This window comes from Sminthopsis crassicaudata, chromosome 1 (assembly GCF_048593235.1).
Source record: "Sminthopsis crassicaudata isolate SCR6 chromosome 1, ASM4859323v1, whole genome shotgun sequence".
Taxonomy (NCBI): Eukaryota; Metazoa; Chordata; class Mammalia; order Dasyuromorphia; family Dasyuridae; genus Sminthopsis; species Sminthopsis crassicaudata.
In genome coordinates, this window is record NC_133617.1 from 648,276,330 (window position 1) to 648,297,655 (window position 21,326).

Consider the following 21,326-nt stretch of genomic DNA (forward strand, 5'->3'; position numbering starts at 1 on the left):
AACACAATGCTAAAAAGCAATGGTGATAGTGGGCAACACTATTATTCACCCCTGATCTTACTGGGAATGATTCTAGTTTATCCCCGTTACATATGATGCTTCCTGATGGTTTTAAATAGATGCTAGCTACTATTTTAAAGAAAAGTCCATTTAATCCTATACTCTCGTGTTTTTATTAGGAATGGGTGTTGGACTTTATCAAATGCTTTTCCTGTATCTATTGAGATAATAATATGATTTTTGTTAATTTGGTTATTGACATAGTCAATTATACTAATACAGTTTTCCTAATATTGAACCAGCCCTGCATTCCTGGTACAAATCCTACTTGATCATGGTATATGATCCTGAGGATGATCTTCTATAATCTTTTTGCTAATAGTTTATTTAAGATTTTTGCATCAATATTAATTAGGGAGATTGGTCTATAATTTTCTTTCTCTGTTTTCATCCTACCTGGTTTAGGTATCAGTACCATGTCTGTGTCATAAGGAATTTGGTAGAAGCCCTTCATTCCCTATTTTTTCAAATAGTTTACATAGTATTGGAGTTAATTGTTCTTTAAATGTTTGGTAGAATTCACATGTAAATCCATCTGGTACTGGGGATTTTTTATTAAGAGTTGATTAATAGCTTCTATTTCTTTTTCTAAAATGGAACTGTTTAAGTAATTTATTTCCTCTTCTGTTAATCTGAGTAATCTATATTTTTGTAGGTACGCCTCCATTTCACTTACGTTGTTAAGTTTATTGGCACAAAGTTGGTTAAAGTAACTCCTAATTATTGTTCCAGTTTCCTCTTCACTGGTGGATAGTTTTCCCTTTTCAGTTTTGAGACTAATAATTTGATTTTCCTTTTCCTTTTTTTAATTAAATTAAAAAAAAAAAAAGCTTTATCTATTTTGTTGGTTTTTTCATGAAACCAATTCTTAGTTTTATTTATTAATTTAATAGTTTCTTTTAGTTTCAATTTTACTAATCTCTCCTGTTATTTTTAGAATTTCAAGTTTGTTATTTGATTGGGGGGGTTTTAATTTGTTCCTATTCTAGCTTTTTTAGATGCAAGCCCAATTTATTGATCTTCTTTTTCTCCATTTTATGTAAGAAAGCATCTAGAGATATGAAATTTCTCCTTATTACTGCTTTGGCTGCATCCCACAAATTTTGGTATGTTGTCTCATTGTCATTCTCTTGGGTGAAATTATTGATTGTGTCTATGATTTGCTGTTTCACCCATTCATTCCTTAGGATGAGATTATTTAGTTTCCAATTTCATTTTGGTCTATTTTCCCCTGGCCCTTTATTGAATGTAATTTTTATTGCATTGTGATCTTAAAAAAAAATGCATTTACTATTTCTGCCTTTCTGCATTTGATTTTGAGGTCTTTATGTCCTAATATATGGTCAATTTTTGTATACGTTCCATGAACTGCTGAGAAGAAAGTGTACTCCTTTCTGTCTCCATTCAATTTTCTACAAATATCTATCATATATAATTTTTCTAGTATTCTACTTACCACTTTAACTTCTTTATTTATTTTGTGGTTTGATTTATCTTGTTCTGAGAAAGCAAGGTTAAGATCTCCTATTATTATAGTTTTGCTGTCTATTTCTTCTTGAAACTCTCTTAACTTTTCCTTTAGGAATTTAGATGCATTACCACTTGGTTCATATATGTTTAATATTGATATTGCTTCATTATTTATGGTACCTTTTAGCAAGATAGTTTCCTTCTTTATCTCTTTTAATTAGATCAATTTTTGCTTTTTCTTGATTTGAGATCAGGATAGCTACCCCTGCTTTTTTTTTTTTTTTTTTTTTTTTTAAACTTCACCTGAAGCAAAATAGATTCTGCTCCAGCCTTTTGCCTTTATCCTGTATGTTACCACTCTGCTTTAAATGTGTTTCTTGTAAACAACATATTGTAGGATTCTGGCTTTTAATCCAGTCTGCTATCTGCTTACATTTTATGGAAGAGTTTACCCCATTCACTTTTACAGTTAAAACTACTAATTCTGTATTTCCTGCCATCTTATTAACCTTGAATTATACTTTTTCTCTTTCCTTATTGCCTTTCCTTCTTCCCCAGTATTTTACTCATAAGGACTATTTGCCTCAAGCAGTCCTCCCCCTTTTAGAGACCCTCCCCCTTTCTTAAACCTTTCCCCTATTTCTCTTTTCCCTTCTATTTAGACTACCCCTTCCCTTTTACCCTTTTCTCTCCCACTTTTTTATAAGATGAGAGATGTTTCTCAGTGAAACCAAATATAGCTAATATTCTTTCTTTGGGCCAAATCTGATGAGAGTAAGATTCACACAATATTTTCCTTTCTTTCCCTCAATTATAATGTTTTCTTTGCCCCTTGCTGAGATGTAATTTCCCTCACTTTACCTCCATTTTCTCCCTTTTTTCTGTTACAATCCCCTTTCCATCTCGTTTCTTTTTTATGATAACAGTAAAATCAGATTATACATGTACACGCAAGTATACCCATAACAAAAATACAATTCTCAAGTTTTTTGTTTTTTTTCTTTTTACCTTTTTATGTTTTTCTTGAGTTCTATATTTGCAGGTCAAATTTTTTGTTTAGCTCTGGTCTTTTCATCAAAAATAAATGGAATTCACCAGTTTCATTGAATGTCCATCTTCTTCCCTGAAAGAAAATGCCCAATTTAGCAGGGTAATTTATTCTTGGCTGCATTCCAAGTTCCTTCATCTTTTGGAATATACAATTCCAGGCCCTTCGATCCTTTAAAGTAGAAGATGCTAGGTCCTGAATAATCCTTATTGTGGCTCCTCAATATTTGAATTATTTCTTTCTGGCTGCTTGTAATATTTTTCCCTTGATCCAATAGTTCTCAAATTTAGCCACAATATTCCTTGAGGTTTCAATTTTGGGGTCTCTTTCAAAAGGGATTCAGTGAATTCAATTCAATTCAATTCATTTTACTTTGTGTTTCTATGATATCCAGGCAGTTCCCTTTAATGATTTCCTTAAAGATAGTATTTAGGCTTTTTTTTCATCGTGTATTTCAGGGAGTCCAAAAATCCTTAGATTGTCTCTCTCCTAGATCTATTTTCCAGGTCGGTTGTCTTCCCAATTAGGTAATTTAAATTCTTTTTCTTTTCTTTTCTTTTCTTTCTTTTTTTGGGAGGGGGGTTTGCTTGACTAATTCTTGTCTCAAGGAGTCATTTATTTCCATTTATTCAATTCTGATTTTTAGTGAATTATTTTCTTCATTTACTTTTTTTTGCTTCTTTTTGTACTTGTCCAATTGAATTTTTAAATGAGTTATTATTTTGTTCTACGGAATTTTTTCCATTTCACAAATTCTGTTTTTTAAGGAGTTTTCTTTTTGTTTCAAAAATTCTGTTTTTTAAGGAGCTATTTTCTTTTTCCATTTCACAAATTCTGTTTTTCTGGGAGTTGCTTTCTTTTTCCATTTTATCAAATCTATCTTTTAATGAGTTATATGCTTTTTCCATTTCACAAAGTCTATTTTGTAGTGAATTTTCTTCAGATAGTTTTTGTTGCTTTTTCCAAACCCTCTTGCAATTTTTCATTTACTTTCCCCATTTGTCTTCTATCTCTCTTTATGATGCTTCTTAATTTCTTTTAAGAGAGCCTTGTGTAATGAAGACCAGGTTATATCGCCTTTTGGGACTTCATCTGGAGATAATCTGCCTTTAGTCTCCTCAGGGTTTGAAATCTGTTCTTCTCTTTCGCCATAAAAGCTGTCTATCATCAGAGTCCTTTTTACTTTTTTACTCATTTCTTTTTTAAAGTTAAGGTCTGCCTTTAAGGGGAGGGGAGGTTTTCCAAGCAGCTGCAGCTGCACTGGGTGTACTCCTGGTGGTAGGTGGGCATGGCCAGGTCCCTTATGATTCTGGCATTTAGGGGTTCACTCTTTACTTTTCGTGTTTGTGTTGGATGTTTTATAACTTCTCTGCTGAGCTACTGGCTTGCAACCAGGGCAGAGCGTCCAACACTGCTGTAGAGTCCTCCCCCTAGATTCTCTGCCAGAAGGAGTCTGCACCACCTCACAGAGCAGCAATGCCCAGGGACTCTGTGCTGTTTGCACTAATATTTGTACTCAGCTATTTGTGTTAACCTGCCTCCCTCCTGTTTCCAATTGAAACAGACCTTTTCTGGTGATCTTTGAAATTATCTTCTGCTGACAATTTGTTACACTCCCAATTTTTGTGGGTTCTGACAGACCAGAGCTAATTCAGAGGCAAGATTTACTAATTAGTCTGAGGTTTGTAGAGAAGGTCAGAGAGAAACATATGTTGTCTCCACCATCTTGGTTCCACCCTGATATTCCTTAATAACCACTCTTATTTTGGAAATCAAAAGTAAAAATTAGTAATAAGGGAGTCTCGTCTACATTTCATCAATACAAACATAACAATTATTAAATATAAATATCATAGTTCCTAATGTTGAAAATTACATGTTTTGCAATTAAAACATTGGGTTTTTTTTATATCTGATGAGAATCCAACTTTTTAAAACTTACTGTAAATTATTTACAATCCATGGCTTTACAACCTATAGTCTTCATTCTTCCCACTCCCCTATTCCTGGAAAGGCCTGTCCAATACTTGCTCTTGTCACCAATTATTGAAACCTTATTCATCCTTCAATTCTCAGCAAAGAAGCAACCTTTTCAGAACCTTTCCTGATTCTCCTAACCAAAAATGATCTTTTCTCTCAAAGTAATATTTGTAATGTATTTAAAGCATTATCTGGCACATAATGAATGCTTATTTCATTCCTTTTTAGTTCCAGCTTTCTATATCTCTCTCTTTTATTCATTTATTCATTAATCAGGTTCTATTTTGTAGTACAGCTACTTTCATAACTTTTCTCTGTCTTATTTCTCCTATAGATGATGAAATACTCCAGACAATCTATTTTGGGTATGTGAAAGAAATCCACAGCCAATTGAAATAAATTGATCTAATAATCCACACAATAAAAAGCAAGTGGATAAAACATCTTTTTCGTTCAGGCTATGTATGATATCCCATCAGTCAGATGAACAACTCACTAAATATTTTCCAATATATGTCCTGTGGACAGGCACAATGAATGAAAGATAACATGAGCATAAAAATAAATAAAAGGAAGAGAAAAACTAATCTGAATGACTGTACACAATTTCTACAATTCCAAATTGTTCTACTTCCACAGCTAATACTCTTCTGGTGACACTAGATGGCTGTGAATTCTAGAACAATCCCCAAAAAAGCAAAGCAAAGAGTAACCTAGAGGATAATGGAAAAATACATGGTGCATGTCAGTTAGCAGAAGCACATGACTAATAATAACTATGAAGTAGTATAAATATATGCATAAATGTATAATTGGTAAACAAGGTAGGCTAGTCATGTATCATGAATAAAGGATAACAGATGGATATTTTAAGTACTATATTAGTTAGCATTCAAGTATTGTTTTGTTTTTTCTTTTCTTTTCTTTTTGCAGATAGGTAATGTTAAAAGACTTAGACAAGAGCTTTCAACTATTGGGTGGATGGTCAAGATAATATTTATATTACAAAGTGTGGGGAGTCTACAAGAATTGTATAGTATGAGAAGACTTAGATCACAACTTAGACTATGGGAATAAGTACCCACACCGATGACTTCATAAAACTGAGTATTGTTCATAAATTTCAAATATTGAAGTATCTTTCCTACTCACATTATAAACTCTTCAAAGTAAGAATTTTAGCTTTCCTACACTTTAGAACTCTAGAACTCAAGTGATCTATCAATCTATCAGCCTCCTCCTTCTGGGTACTGTTTTTTTTTTAACTCATGACAAGACCTCATCAATTGACCGACACATTAACTTTATTAAGTGTCTACTATGTGCTAGGCTATATACTAATACTGGAAATATAAAGACAAAAATGAAATAATGCCTACTTTCAAGAAGCTTATATTCCATAGCAGAGGGACTGGGGAGAGAGAAAGGGAAACCCCTAATATATTAGCAATTACTCCAGAAAAACATATTCAATAAATAAGTATGCACATTTGGCTCTAAGTCCAAAATGTCCTTCTCTTCATCTCTTTGCCTAACAAACCCTGACCCATTCCTTAAAAGCCAATTCAAATTCATTCCCTTAAGGAAGGTTTTACAAATCATCCTATCAATAATAATTTTTCCCTGCCAAACATTATATAACCTTTGTCTTATAGCACTTTAATATACACATCATGTATTGTATAGTCATCTGTCTTTGGGCACCCCTTTAACTAGACAAGTTTTCATAAAGACAGAGACTTTGTCTATGTAAACTTGACCCCCACCACCACCTTCACACATACACATACACACACATACAAATTCTCTACTTGGCAAAATATACTTGATAAATCTTTGTTATATTCAACTGATTATGTCAACATTTTGTGGAAAGGAGAGAATAACAGGCAGAGAGAACTAAGCAAATAAGAAATATTCTTTCTGAGGTACAGGAGCCCTACTACAGTAGGATACCTTGAGTATCCTATAAGAAATAGCTGGTCCTCAGGTATATAGACTTCATTAGGAAGAAATGTTCTAAAACACAGACACAGTTTGCTAAGGGGGATTGCCTTCTTCCTAAATCATCAATAAAACACAAGAGAAGGAATCTGATAGTATATATGTATGTAGGGTATGTTTATGTATGCATGCACATGTACACACACACCACACACAAACTTCATATAGATTTTATCTAAATTATAAGCACTGGGAACCGACAAGCTAAAGAAAGAACAGACACATAGAATGGCTAAATAACTTTATAATTACTCTATTATAAAATGAGATGTAAACCTAACTCTTATTTTTACAGAAATGTAAAATTAAAACTGATTGTTGAAATTCAAGTTCATTTCATTTCTCTTCCAGCACCACTTATAAATCCATGGCTAGGGGTTATGCCAGACCATACTAAAATTTCTAAAAATAATGCTCAGAGTAATTATAGGACAATATTTGTCTAATGTGCTTCTATATTTCCTTCTGTCAGCGCTGCAGGAGGAAGTGAAAGGGGCCGTTAAAGGGTCTCCCTGAAATCCCTGGAGTAAAGTTGGGTTGAGAGTTACTCTACTGTAAAAACCTCAGAGGAATACAGTGTGTGAGAGTGCTATTTACAACTTACTTTGTGTATAATCAGCAGAAACAAAAAAATATGACAACAAGCATAAAGGCTTCTCTCTTCCCAGGGGAATTCAGTGAGGGAGAATCAGTGGGCATTCACTTTAGTGTCAAAAGGGCTTCCAGGCAACACATCTTCAGGGACACAGAGGAAACATAGAAGACTTCCTATAAACACATGTACATAACATCTAAGTCCCTTTTCTTTGTTTATTGAGATAACCCAGAGAATGTTTAAGGACTAGACTTCTTAGGCAGAATACAGAAATGACAAGCAATAATCTGGCTGAAAATTGGGGGAGAAAAAAAAAGAAAAATATATAATAATAACTGACATGTATATCTGCCATTATAAAGTCCCAAAGTATATCATATACACTGTTTAATTTGAAACTTAACATATAAAGTTTACATGTTAAGAGTAGTCCATGTATGATTTTCATCATTTTACAGATCAGAAAACTGAAGCACCAACAGCTGTGCACCTTTGGTAACACAACTATTATGTAAAGAGAGAGATTCAAGGCCAGGTTTCTCCTGAACTCCAATCTCAAGATTCTTTCAACTACAGCATTCTTTCCCTTTGGAGGCAGTATGGAAAAGGAGAAGGGGAACATGAGGAAGAAAGGCAAGAGAATGACAACAAATTAAGAAACACACAAATGATTATTTAGGGAAAAATATTACTAGAGAAAGGGCTTATGGGGTCAGGGGTGCTGTTTGCTAAGCTTGGGTCCATTTGAAATTTAATTTGGCTTTTAAACATTAAACATTCAGGTAGGCATTTGCCTGGTAGGCACTATAAAAGTCAAAAACTAAATAAACAAACTAACTTCCATGTCAGCTCAAGCCTCTTCTTCTAACCTGGCCATGAGCCCAGAACTCTTCTAGAGTACAGTATATATTTCAAATGCTTTAGTCTAATACTACTGAGGGAATGAGGAAAAGGATACCTTCACTAGATTGTGAGGGAAAATACCCTGAAGGAGGATGGGCAGTAGGAAGAGACTGGGAGAGGTGGGAGAGACCTCAATAATCAAACTCACAGGGAAAAGGCTGGGATTTTTCGGGTTCAATGACATGCCTCTACTGAGAACTACAGCCCAACTTCAGGGACCTTGAATACCCAATTAGGTGAGAAGAAAAATAAACAAGCCATATTAAGTTATCACAAAGATGATTATATGATAGGGTCACACTAAGGTTGGCAGGACCCCATGTGACAATATCTGATTAAGTTACCCTAAACTTTACTGTCATAAGTAACATCATCACTGAAATAAAAGTAAAAATCAAATTAATTGACCTTTTAGGAGATAATCTGACAATAGTTAATCAACTAAAAGCTTAAAATCTCTTTTCCTCCTCCTCAGATTGAACTTGGAGACCATCCTCTGAGTAGAATCCTAAAGAAGGCTCCTAGGCCATTTTCATGTAGCAAAGTAGAAAATAAGACTAAAGGTCAAGATACTGAGAGTAGAACCCAGCTTGAAGGATAAAAACAACGTCTGCTCAGTTTGAAAGAAACAGGTGAGTCAAGACTTGTTTATCCATTTTCCAAAAGAGAGGGGCCAGAAATATTCACTTTTTTTTTTTTTTTTTTTTTTTAATAGAGGCCTTAGGTGAGGCAGGATTGTATCAACAGGAACATGATAAGGATGGGAGATATGTTCTGAGAAACAAAGCAAGTGGAACAGCAGACTATGCCTGAGGGAAACATGCATCATCTTCTTGAAAGTTGTCCCAGAACAATGAACTACCAGTAGGGATGAGAGCATGGAACATAATCACTCTAATAAGCGATTCTGCTCCTCAACAGGTTGACAGACACAGAAAATGATTGGTCCAAAAATGTAAAAGGTACACAGTCCTCACAGGAGCCAGGAGCTTCTTAATTGACATACTCTTCCTCCCTCTCTGGAACTTGCTCTCCTAAGTCATTTGCCAAAGCACTATAGTCTCGAAAAAATAAACACCATCTGCATCTAGCTTAAGTGAAATTTTCACAACTAACAAACAACAACTAAAAGATCTTGTTTTTATAAATGTGCATAGGATAAAATGATGAAGATCTCTTTTCCCTGGCAACATCCTAAAGAGTCTTATGGAGCATGAATAATACTAGAATTATATAGTATCTTTCTTTCAAAGAGACTTGCATATATTTATTAATTCGCAAAACATTCCTGTAAAGTAAACAGAAGACAAATATTACCATGTCTAATTTTTTTTAAATACAAAAACTTGAGGGCTAGACAGACTAAGCATCTATCCCCAAATAACATCCAAGGTAAATGATAAGATTCAACCAGGATATATATTTTTTCTATAGCTGCAGAATTTTAATCATAAGGATCATAGTGTCACAAATTAAAGGTAGAAAGAATCCTAAAATCTACTACTAACACTTATTTTTAAAAACTTTAAATGAAGGAACTGAAACCAAGTGAGACTAAGTCTTTTAAGTAACAAATTTTACTTATCTAAGATAATACACAGAAAAGACAAGTTTTAAATTCAGATCCTCTGACTCAAAAATCAGACTTAAAACCTAAATTCCACTGCATTATCCTGGCTCTGTCATTCTATAAAACAATAAAACTTACTTTTCTGGTATTTCAAGACCAGGATATGATGTTTTTAACTGTGGCACAAGATTAAGTAACAAAGATGTACAACACTTACTAAAATATCATATTATTAAATAACAGGTAGCAGCAATAGTATCTCTCATTCAGGATTTTAAAAGAACAACTTTCTTTTGAAAGTCCATTCATTTACAAGTGTAAACAAGAACAAGAATCCACTGCATTTTCACAGTCACAGGTCCCTTTTCTGAAGCAAAATTCCAAATGTTCCCTACTAAGGATGTCAGGAACCCCCAAAGAAGGAGTAAAGGTTTCAGCATTGTGAGAGCCCCAGAATGGTGTTTCTATTTCACACAACAATCCCAACAAGTTAAAGGACTCTTTATAGTTGTAAGGTTTGAGCTAGAGAAGAAAGTTTAGAAAAGTAAAGAAATTTTAAAGGTAAAAAGTTTCTCCAGGGGGCTTCTTTACTAAAATATAACTAAAACTCCCAAACCTAACATCTTTTGTTAAGGAAAAAAAAAAGAATATATGAGTATTTTCAAAAGTGGACATAAAACAGTGAAGGGGAAAGAAAAGTTGGAGAGGGGGAGCTTTTTGCATATCTTAAGTAACAAATATGAAACCTTTTCCAAATATTGAAAAAGCATTTCCAAAATTATTTTAGCCACATTTGGGGGCTCAAAATATATTGATGAAACCTACAGATATTTATCTAAGGAGTCTAAAAAATATCTCCCTGGAAAAATATGGGAATAGGATCAAGGGAATGCAAGGGAAATTAAAAGGATGGTGCAGTGGAGAGAGTAGCAGACCTGGAGTCAAGAAGATCTGAGTTTTAAATCCAACCTCAAATACTTATTAGCTGTGTAACTGGGAAAATCACTTAAGCCCAATTACCTCTCAAAACAAGAAAAAAGAAAATTAAGGGGGAAAATCATTGTAATATCATCTTTTTTGATATGTAGATATTTCATATTTACTATTTAAGAGGGATAGATACTAATAAGCAAAAATGTTTTCAAACATATACTCATGTTACATGCATCCATATTATATGAAACAGTTTGTGAAACACAGGTTAGGCTCAATGCATAGGTGATGCACTGGCAAAGGTCAAACAAGGAGGGGGAGTGTTAGTGTCCTGTCATCTCTAGAAAGAACCTAACAGTGGAGGATGAGACTGAGCCAAATAAGTAACCCACTTCATAAACAGTGGTATCTCCCAGCTCCAGATATGCTGGCAAAGCACTTACAAGGAAATGATTTGGAGACAAAGGCATTAACCTTATAATTCAAAGTGAAGGCATTTGAAAGCTATCAAGGATATGTTGAATGAGGCAACTTGGGTTTGTTCCAGTTCAGCTTTGGTCCTCTGGTGTCCAGAGAGGTTTCCAAAAAAAAAAAAAAAAAGAAAGAAAGAAAAGAAAAAAAGGAAGATGATGTCAACAAAAGAAGAGCAAACTGAATAGAGGCTCCTGTAGTATGCTGAGCACTTAGTAATTGGTTTCATTATTAAAGGCAACTAGATGGCACAGTGTGTGGAGAGCTGGACCTGGGGTAAGGAACACCTGAAGTCAAATCCAGCCATTGACATTTATTACCTATGTGATATTGGGCAGTCACTTAAACTCTGTTTGCCTCAACTTCCTCAGCTGTGAAACAGAAATAATAATAGCACCTATCTTTCAAGGTCATAGTGATTAGCTCACAGTAGGCACTATATAGATACTCATCCCCTGCCCCTTCCCTTAATTATCTGTTGGAGAGGTAGGGGTTGGAGTTTATAGAGACAGATGTAATTACCAAGTTTTGCACTTTCAATTCATTTCTAATTAATCCTTTAACTAAGGAATCACCCTTTCCTGGAATTTTATGCCTTTAGAATAGAGATTTACATCTTACCCAACTTTTCACAACCTACAAAGTAGCTGGCAAAGTGGTCCAGTGAAATGAGTACTTTATTTAAAACACAAGTTCAAATCCGTCCTTAGACTCTTAATTGTTGCGTAACAAAAGACATGCCCTTCAGCCTGTTGGAGCCAGAAATTCTTCATCCATAAGAAGGTGATAAAAATACTTGTAGTATATCTATCTCACAAGATTATTATAAGGCTCAAAAGAAATAATGTATGTAAATCACTTTGAAAACTTTAAAGTCACAGATAAATATCTTTATTATCAGACATACCAGACACTCAATTAATCCTTAGTAAATTGAGTTTATTTTAGTCCACAATAGCTACAAAATGATACGGGGCAAATTTATACCTAAAAATGCTTCTTTTACATGTAAAGATTTAAATAGAGAAAGATGGAAGGAGAAAGGTATAAAAAATAATGGGAGAAAGGTATTAAAAATAATGCGATAAAGGAAAGGGAGAATGGGAGCACTAAAGGGATGACACAGGCAGGAAATGTATAAGTGTAAGGGAAAAAAAATTAAGCTATCTTTGTATAGAGAAAGACCAAGAAAGAGAAAGTTGGCTGACCACCCATATTAAACCACACAAAAAGAGTAATAAGAAACCATACTTGGTTCAAGTGATAAAAACAGAGTGGATGCTAATTATTAGATCTAAGTGCTTTTCTAGATATGTGATTTCTTCCAGACAAGCAGACAGACCTCACTTGACATGAGTTAGGCTCACAATGGAGACTGGGCCTGAAAGCAGGCCACAAATTGTGCCGACAGACCAGAGGAATTCATATCGCTGTAAACACCAGAGCCGAGGGAGCCATTACCATGCTGCCAAAACCCATAATGTAGCATTCAGAAGGAGATCAATGAATCAACATGGTTTTCTTTGTATTTGAAGCTTGAACATTGGCATTATAGAGGGGGAGGAATAAGAGTCCCTCCTTAATGCTCTACTTGCTAGATCCAAACACAACTCATAGTAAACATTGGACAATTTCCTCCAAAGTCTGCTGAAGCCCCCAAGACCAAAAAAAAAAAAAAAAAAAAAGAGGAAATATAGAGGCTTGTGAAGTTATTTTTTAATGAATACCTCTACCTACCCCATTCCATTCCCTGTTCTAATTGGGGCCAAATGGGATTCTTAGCAGTCATCTCATAGATTAAAAAGACAAGAGGTGAAAAGAAAACAACAAAAACCTCTTCCACCAATATTTTCTTTCTTATTCTCTTTCTGAAAATAGTAAAGAGGTAAATTTAAGGAGTCATTTTTGTGTTTGTTAGGGACTTCTTTTTTAAAAGAATAATTCTCTCTCACCACCACCCCTCAAAAAAACATTTTTTATGCTTTCAATGAAATTACCCTAAGTGAGAATATAGGAAGGATATTTTATTAATGTATAAAATATCTATTTGGACATATCTGGAACTTTTGCTATCAAACATAATATGAGTGAATTCAACTACTAAATTCACACAATCTTTTTTATCTCACTATATATTCACTACTCTCATTAGTGACCTCACTAACTTCTACTACTTTCATCATTAGAGGCAGCTGAGTGACAGTGGAGAGAGCACTAGATCTGGAATCAGAAGACCTGAATACAAATCAGGCCTCACACTTAGTCTATAACTCTGATCAGGGCTTTTTTTTTTTTTTAATTAATTTTATAATTATACATTTTTTGACAGTATATATGCATGAGTAATTTTTTTATAACATTATCCTTTGTATTCATTTTTCCAGATTTTCCCTTCCCTCCCTCTACTCCCTCCCCTAGATGACAGGCAATCCCATACATTTTACTTGTGTTACATTATAACCTAGATACAACATATGTGTGCAAATCCAATTTTCTTATTGCACATTAAGTATTGGATTCCAAAGGTATAAGTAACCTGGGTAGATAGACAGTAGTGTTAATATTTTACATTCAATTCCCAATGTTCCTTCTCTGGGTGTAGTTGTTTCTGTCCATCATTGATCTGATCAGGACTTTTAATCACTGACGAGTAACCCTGCCTCTGTTTCTACAATTGTAAAATGAGTATCACTACTTCATAGGGTTGTTGTGAAAATCAAATAAGAAAATATTCATAAAGTGGTTAGCAAAATGCCTGGCACTATGCTAAAGCACACAGCAGGCACTTAATACTTATTTCCTCCCCTATCCGCCACTGGAGTTAGTTCTGAAAAACTATTTGCATACTCTTTAAAGCCTCAGCTTCTCTCTCAAGATAAAGGCTCATTTTTATTAGTCATGTTATTACTAATTACCAAAAACTCATACTTAAATTGTGATTTAAAGTTTAGAGAGACAGTTCTGACATAAAAAGACCAAGGTTCACAGCCTGCTTCTGATGCATAATGATAGTGTGGCACTTAAACTCCAAGTGTCCTACTCTCTATGGTAAGAAAGTTGTTGAGAAGTACCAACTTCATTAGTAGAAGACATTTCCTCACCCTCATATCAGTAAAATCACAAGTGTCCCTATCCCAGACGTAATAAGATCTATAATATATGAGGTCTGTTATGCTCATTTTATAGATATGAACACTAAAGTTAAGAAAAGAAAAGGCATTTTCCTACAAGTGACAACACTAGGATTTGAGGAAAAGAGCCTGGGTTTTTTTCATGATAACAATTCTTCAGACTACCTACTGAATCTTTCTGTCTGCATGTTCTGAACAGCACAAGAAACCTAGTGTGTCTAAAACAGATCTCACCATCTCCTATCATCTTTCATCCTAATTCTGTTATTCTAGCTTTCCAACTGAAAAATTCAACATCAATCAAGATTCTACCTACCCCCATACCTCGCTTCCACTCAATCCAGCTACCAAATCCTGTTAACTTTTTCTTTTGAAAACTCTTTCACACCCATCCTTTTCCATTTCATTATCACCACCCTAATTCAGGCTCTTATTAGCGCAAATAGAGGTAAATGTAATAGCTGTGTTATCAGTCTTCCATTTTCCATTTTTCCTCTCTAAACCATCCTATACTACAATGAAGGATTCATGTTAGAAAACCAGACTTGATTCAGCCTTTTCTTTGTTTAAAAATCTTCAATAACACTTCTATGATACATCACATATTACCTTATGTCAGTTATCTCTGAATGTCTTTCAGCCCTGAAAAATCACAGTTTTGCACAGTGCCTTCCACAAAGAAGATGCTTAAAAATCACTCGAATGAATAAATAGCACTATCAAATTAAGATCATAAGATGAGATCGTGGAGACCCTCTAGTCTAGCCATTTCATTTCATTATGAGGAAATCCAACAAAGAGAGTAATTTGTCTGTAGTCCTAAATTAATAAACAATAATACTTATTCAACAACTGAATTGAAGGATACAAAGATAACAAGTAAACAGTTCTACCCAGAAGGAGTATATATTCAATGGGGGCAGAAGATGAAGGGAAAAGATGAAACATATTCAATAATATACAAAGTAATTTCATGAGGGAGAGAAGGGTAATAACTAGACAAAACAAGGAAAGGATCCAGATGGCATCTGAACTATTCTTTGAAAGAAAGAAGAGACTGCAAAAGGCAACTAAAGGGGGAATACTTTTCAGAAAAATGGAGTGGGGGGGGGAGGAAAGAAGGAGGTGGGGGATGAATTGATCACTTGCGCAAAAGGTAAAAAGGCAAGAGATTGAACATCTCCTATGGGGATCAGCTAGCAGGACTGTGTATGAAGGGGAGTTATATAAAATATAGGAATGATAGGTAAGAACTAGATTTTCAAGGGGTTTAAATGCCCAGGCTGAGCTCTTTTTTGTATTTCATCTTAGAAATATCATATAGAATCGAAAGTTATGGAATATTATTGCTCAGTAAGAAATGACCAGCAGGAGGAATACAGAGAGGGTTGGAGAGACTTAAATCAACTGATGCTGAGTGAAATGAGCAGAACCAGAAGATCACTGTATACTTCAACAACGATACTGTATGAGGATGTATTCTGATGGAAGTGGAAATCTTCAACATAAAGAAGATCCAACTCACTTCCAGTTGATCAATGATGGACAGAGGTAGATACACCCAGAGAAGAAACACTGGGAGGGGAATGTAAATTGTTAGCACTAATATCTGTCTGCCCAGGTTGCATGTACCTTCGGATTCTAATGTTTATTGTGCAACAAGAAAATGATATTCACACACATGTATTGTACTTAGACTATATTGTAACACATGTAAAATGTATGGTATTGCCTGTCGTCGGGGGGAGGGAATAAGGGAGGGGGGGTAATTTGGAAAAATGAATACAAGGGATAATATTATAAAATATATATATATATAATAAAAAAAATTTAAAAAAAAAAAAAAGAAATATCATATAGAATCACTGAAGATTTTTGAATTGAGGAAAGAGGTTCAAATCTGTGTTTCAGTAATATCAACTAGGCAACTCTTAAAAAAAAAAAGTCTAGAAAGGAAAGGGAAACCATATACAGGTGGATCACTTAGCAACGACAAAAGATGAGGCCAGAGATGATGAAGACAAGGTGATATGATCAGAGAGGTAAGGGACAAATAGGAGAAATGCTGAAAAGGTAGAATTTAAAAGCCTGTCAACTCATTGGATACATTTAAAAATTCTTCCACAACTACAAAGTTAGCTGAGTAGAGAGATGGTGGTATTGTTAATAAAAATGATAAAATTGGAAGGAAAGACAGGTTTGAGGAAAATAAGGAGTTATATTTGCAATATACTGATTTTGAGTGGCCTAAGGAATTTAGGTGGAAATATCTAATAACCATTTGGTGATATGCTGAAATTCAAGAAAGAGATTCAGTCTAGATATATAGATTTTGGAATCATTTACAAAGAGAAAATAATTGAACCCTGAGTTGATGAGATCCCCAAAGGGAGAAAGCATAAAGAAAAGCATCAGAGAATGCTCATACAGTGAGCAAAAAGGGGAATTAGTGCAACACCAATGGAAAAAAAAAAAAAAAAAAAAGCAATGTCACAAAAGGAAAGGGAGAAGAAAGCATTCAAGAGGAAGAAGTGGTCAACAGTATCAAAGCTGAATACAGAGTTCAAGAAAGATGAGGAATTAGAAATGGTCACTGAATTGAGCAGTTAAGAGATCATTGATAATTGAGAAAAAGGCCATTTCAGAAGAATACTGGATTCAGAAAACAGACTTCTAAGGATTGTTACAACTGTGAAGTAGAATAATAAAAGCAATGAGTAAAAATGACCCATTTTCAGATTCTGGCTGTGAAAGGAAGAAGAGATATAGGATAATCTCCAAAGGGAATGACAGATACAAATGAAAGATTTTTAAAGAAGAAGACTTGAGCATGTTTGCAGGCACAGGGGAAGGAGTCTGAACATTAGGGTATATTTAAAATCAGACAAACAGAGGAAATTAATGAAGAACAAAAAGCTTCCCCATTACACTGTATTTGAATTGTGATTTTAAACTTTTTTAGCTCATTTGATTCTTATGGGGAATATAAGGCTGGTATTATTATATAACTTTCTTCCAATTTCCAAAGATCTGTGATTTCACTGATGTATACTATCCACCTATCCAGATCGTGGCACTCTATATATTGGTAGTCATGAATTACTAGGGAAAAAAGAAAAAGAAAAGAAAGAAAATCCTTTATATGGTTGCCAACAATTTAGTAACAACCCTTCTAAACTTAGTGTGTGGTTCTTTGATGACAAGACCCATAGTCCATCACTAGATTCTGAATCCAAAACTTTCCATCTATAAAGATAGTCCTACCAGAATGTATATTGGCATGACATTTCAAAACATATCTTAATTCAAAGAGGAAAACTGAGATCAAGGAAAGTTAAATGATTTACCTAAAATCACATTCAGTGAATTATGGTTTGGAGAAATTACTAAAATCAGTGAAATCTTGTGTCTTAGAAAGTTGGAAGGAATGATCAAACAATACCAAAAACACCAGCATAAATACATATCATAAAATCAAAGCTAGATCATGATAGCCAGGAAGTTCAAATATAAATTACACACTTCTACCTTTTTCTAAAGACCATAAATCATAACTCAAGTTTTTGAAAATTGATTGGCTTTGTGTGTCTACTAACCAATAAGGGGTAGACTTATAATTAGTATATTAGTATTAGGAATTACTAGTATTAGTATAAGGAAATTCCCTTTACCAATTCAAGTTGTAACCTTCTCTGCAATTTGTAATATGACAGTTACTTATAGCTCTGGGAGTCTCAGTAATTTGCTCATTGTTACTTTATCAAAAATGGGACTTGAACTTGCATCTTCTTAGCTGTTTTTAATCCAAATCTTAACCTAAATTGAGGACTGTGATTTAGAGATCAGCTTCTTTTTACTTCAGAACACAGGAGATTCCCAAGGGAAAACCATCTCTCCTCAAATGAGTTCACAATTAGGGAGGTATACAAAGTATAGAATTTCTTTTTTAAAAAAAATCTGACTTTCCAGGAACATATTAGTTTTTTCCTACTTTTTAAAAAAAGCTCTCACAAGCTTTTTTCTAAAGTAGATAGTGATGAAATGACATCACACACGTGACAAATACTATACGCAGAAAAATTGAAGTTTTTTAACAAAAAGGATGAATTACAGGGGGGGCAGAATATAAAAGAAATGCTATTCATGGAAATGTATTAATTTAATCAGTGCCTTTGCTGCAGGCTTATCATAAAAAGGTTCATAAAGTGCCCAAAAGCCACATAAGATTTTAGAATTATGCTGCTCAATGACTGATTCTCAGTGAAGAGTGAGAGAGAAAAAACTTCTCTCCTCCCTCATTTTATTTGTCCAGGAAATAAACTTCTGCAAGATTAGTTCTAGTATTTTTATCTAAAAGGGTCAGCTATTTCTTATGCAGAATATGAAGGACTCTGTAAGACGGCTTTTAGAAACAGGTGCTAAGTGAAAGTAAGACTTAAGGCTTATTAACTTCCAAGAAAAATGTCAAAGAAGATCTGTGATGGTCCCAATTCCTAATAGATACTAAGCAAAATCTAAATTTAAATTCAAGTCCTGCTGTAGTGAACTCTTATGTCTGCTTTACCTGGAAATTTGTGGATTATGAAAAAATGGCATCTAGAACTACAGTGCCTGTTAATTGGCTTGAACATCTATTTATGTCACAGGGATTGGCATACTTTAAGAGTTAAACCTATCATATTCTCCAACCTTGCAGTTAGATATGATTTACAGATGTGCTATACAATTATGTACACTCTAAGAAATGTTTTTAACTTTTTCAACTGGGGGCATAGTTTGTATAAATTAGGAGATTCAGACTACAATTAGTCACAAAAATGTGTTTTGATTTTTCAGGCTTTTCCCACAATCAGGAAATTTCATTGTTATATTAAACAAAATCTGTTTTTGAAATATCTGCATGTAAAAAGGTACTTGAAATAATCACAGCTGCAAAGGTAGAATTTATATAGCCTCTTTTGCATATCGAACACCAAACAGATTATTTTTTCTGGGATTTCATGTGAATATCATAGTATCATTTCATATAGTGACTTTCAACCAATTACTTCCATGGGACAGAAAAACATGCACTGACTATTGATGCTATATAGATCAACTATAGATAAGGAAATTGAGACTTTATAAGTTGTTGGGCATCTCACCATTCTGGGTAGAATTAGAAGCTGAATCCAGGTTTCTTAACCATTATTTTTATACCTTAATAATGAATTATGATAACATCAGCATAAGTAACTCATTCATGCATGGCTTTGTAGTTGGAAAGTGTGCATTACACAATTGTCTCATTTCCTATAAAAAAGAGAGAAAGATCAAGAAGAGATTTGAAGAGATTACCTAGTCCAACTTCACTTTGCAGGTGAGGAATTTGAGACTTGAAGATGAATGTTAACTTGCCAAGGTCATAGAGCTATTAAATAACAGAGCTGGGTGTTAGAACCTAAATTCTTTATATCATACTATGATTCCCAAAACAACTTTGTATGGCAGGATAAAATTTAGTAAATACTGCTATCCCTATTGTAGAAAACTGAGAGGCTTATTAATTTATCCAACTTTCATTATGAGATGAAAATAAAACTTAAATTTAGAGTTATAGAATTTAAGTTTAAAGTTCTATCTACTATATCTGACTAGAACTACAGGACAAATATTTATTGGGTAGTACTTTAAAAGGGAAGGATCCTAACCTAATGAAACATAACTTTAAATCAACTATAAGACAAATTCAATTGACAAGAGACTGGAAAAGTATGAGAAATAAGGCTTCATGGAAGGGACAAAGTTATCTTTTCTCAAATATCAATAATAGTAATGAAGTTAGCTAGTTGAAATTAAGTTTAAGTAAGTAAATTAGCATTAACAATGAAACTGCATTTAATGTGTCACTTATTTTTCCTCTTTAATCATTATTTTAACCAAAATTTTTATCAATGTATTCCTTATTGCTATCATAGTATTCATTTACTCATCCATGCATTCAAAAAAGTATTTATTAAACATTCATATACAGACCTCTGGGAGAGGTACAAAACTTGGATGAGACAGTAAAGCCTGCCCACATGGATTTCACTGTCTATAGTTGGGAGGCCAAAAATGTTACCAGTTGATAAATCCAAAAAATTTAATCCTTAATAGCATCTTAACATCAAACAATGCCATGTGTGCTTTAGTGAAGATCTTAATGCTTTTGGAATTTAAAAAAAAATTAATTTCATAGGCTTTTACTCAGCTATATGGGTTATTATTCAGCATACTTAAGTTTTCATCAATAGGAGGAAAAAAAAAGATATGCAAGTTAATCCAAATAGTAGTAAGAACATAAGGAACCTATGTTAATCAACAATGAGTTTGTTTTTTTCCCAAAAGGATAAGGAAATAATCATTTATATATCACCTTCTATGTCCTAAGTGCCTTTCCTATCTCAAGAACATGTCAATCTAATGTACATGTTTAACAATAAGAGCTTTACTTTGGAAAATATATCACAAAGAAATGCACTGGAATAGTGACTTTGGAAGCTAATTTGGTAACAACTAAGAAATCTGTATAATCTACTATTTCTTGAATGGGATGACAACATATATGTTCAGGATATTTCCCAACTACACAGTTGTTGTTTTAATTGGGTTCAATTATATAACTGTTCTATTACTTAGGAAATAAATATGTAATAAAAGCAATGAAAAATGGGAGTATATAAGTTTTGATTGCTTCCAAAAAAATCCAATTATAAAATGTGTGACTTTCACATTTGAAAAAGAAAGCTCCAAATACATATAAACTCAAGAATGTAAAATGGGGGAAAAATGCTTAAAGTAAATCTAATTTAAAATATAAGGAAATGTTAATGAGCTCATCTAAAATTGGAGGGGCAAAGTCAATATATGAATCATGATTTTAGATAGAGTTGATTGCTGCTGAGTTTATGACCTTCCATAGACTGTCAATATAATTGTTAAAACCACCATAAACATAGCACTAGTCAGATAAAAGTTATGTTTATCTGACAAAAATCATGCTTTTTATAGAAATGAATAAATCATGTATTCAAACGTTTGTGAATCATCTTAAGTTTTTCCTCATCAAAAAACAATATGCAGGCTTACTGCCTATTTATGATTTGTGTTCTCAGCTTATATTTTTTATTCTGATATCTA

The 21,326-nt window shown here is 33.7% G+C and overlaps 1 protein-coding gene across 9 annotated transcripts in view; it reads right to left on the minus strand.

Annotated features, from left to right (window-relative positions):
- Window positions 1-21,326, minus strand: part of BNC2 (basonuclin zinc finger protein 2) — a 530,176-nt gene that overhangs the window by 313,793 nt on the left and 195,057 nt on the right. The window contains exon 1 of one of the 9 annotated variants that reach the window (XM_074282951.1): window positions 2,539-4,539. The exons of the other annotated variants lie outside the window; for them this stretch is intronic. The gene's annotated coding sequence lies outside the window, so the exon portion shown is untranslated. Of the gene's footprint in view, window positions 1-2,538; window positions 4,540-21,326 lie in introns of those variants that run through there. 9 annotated transcript variants of the gene reach the window in all.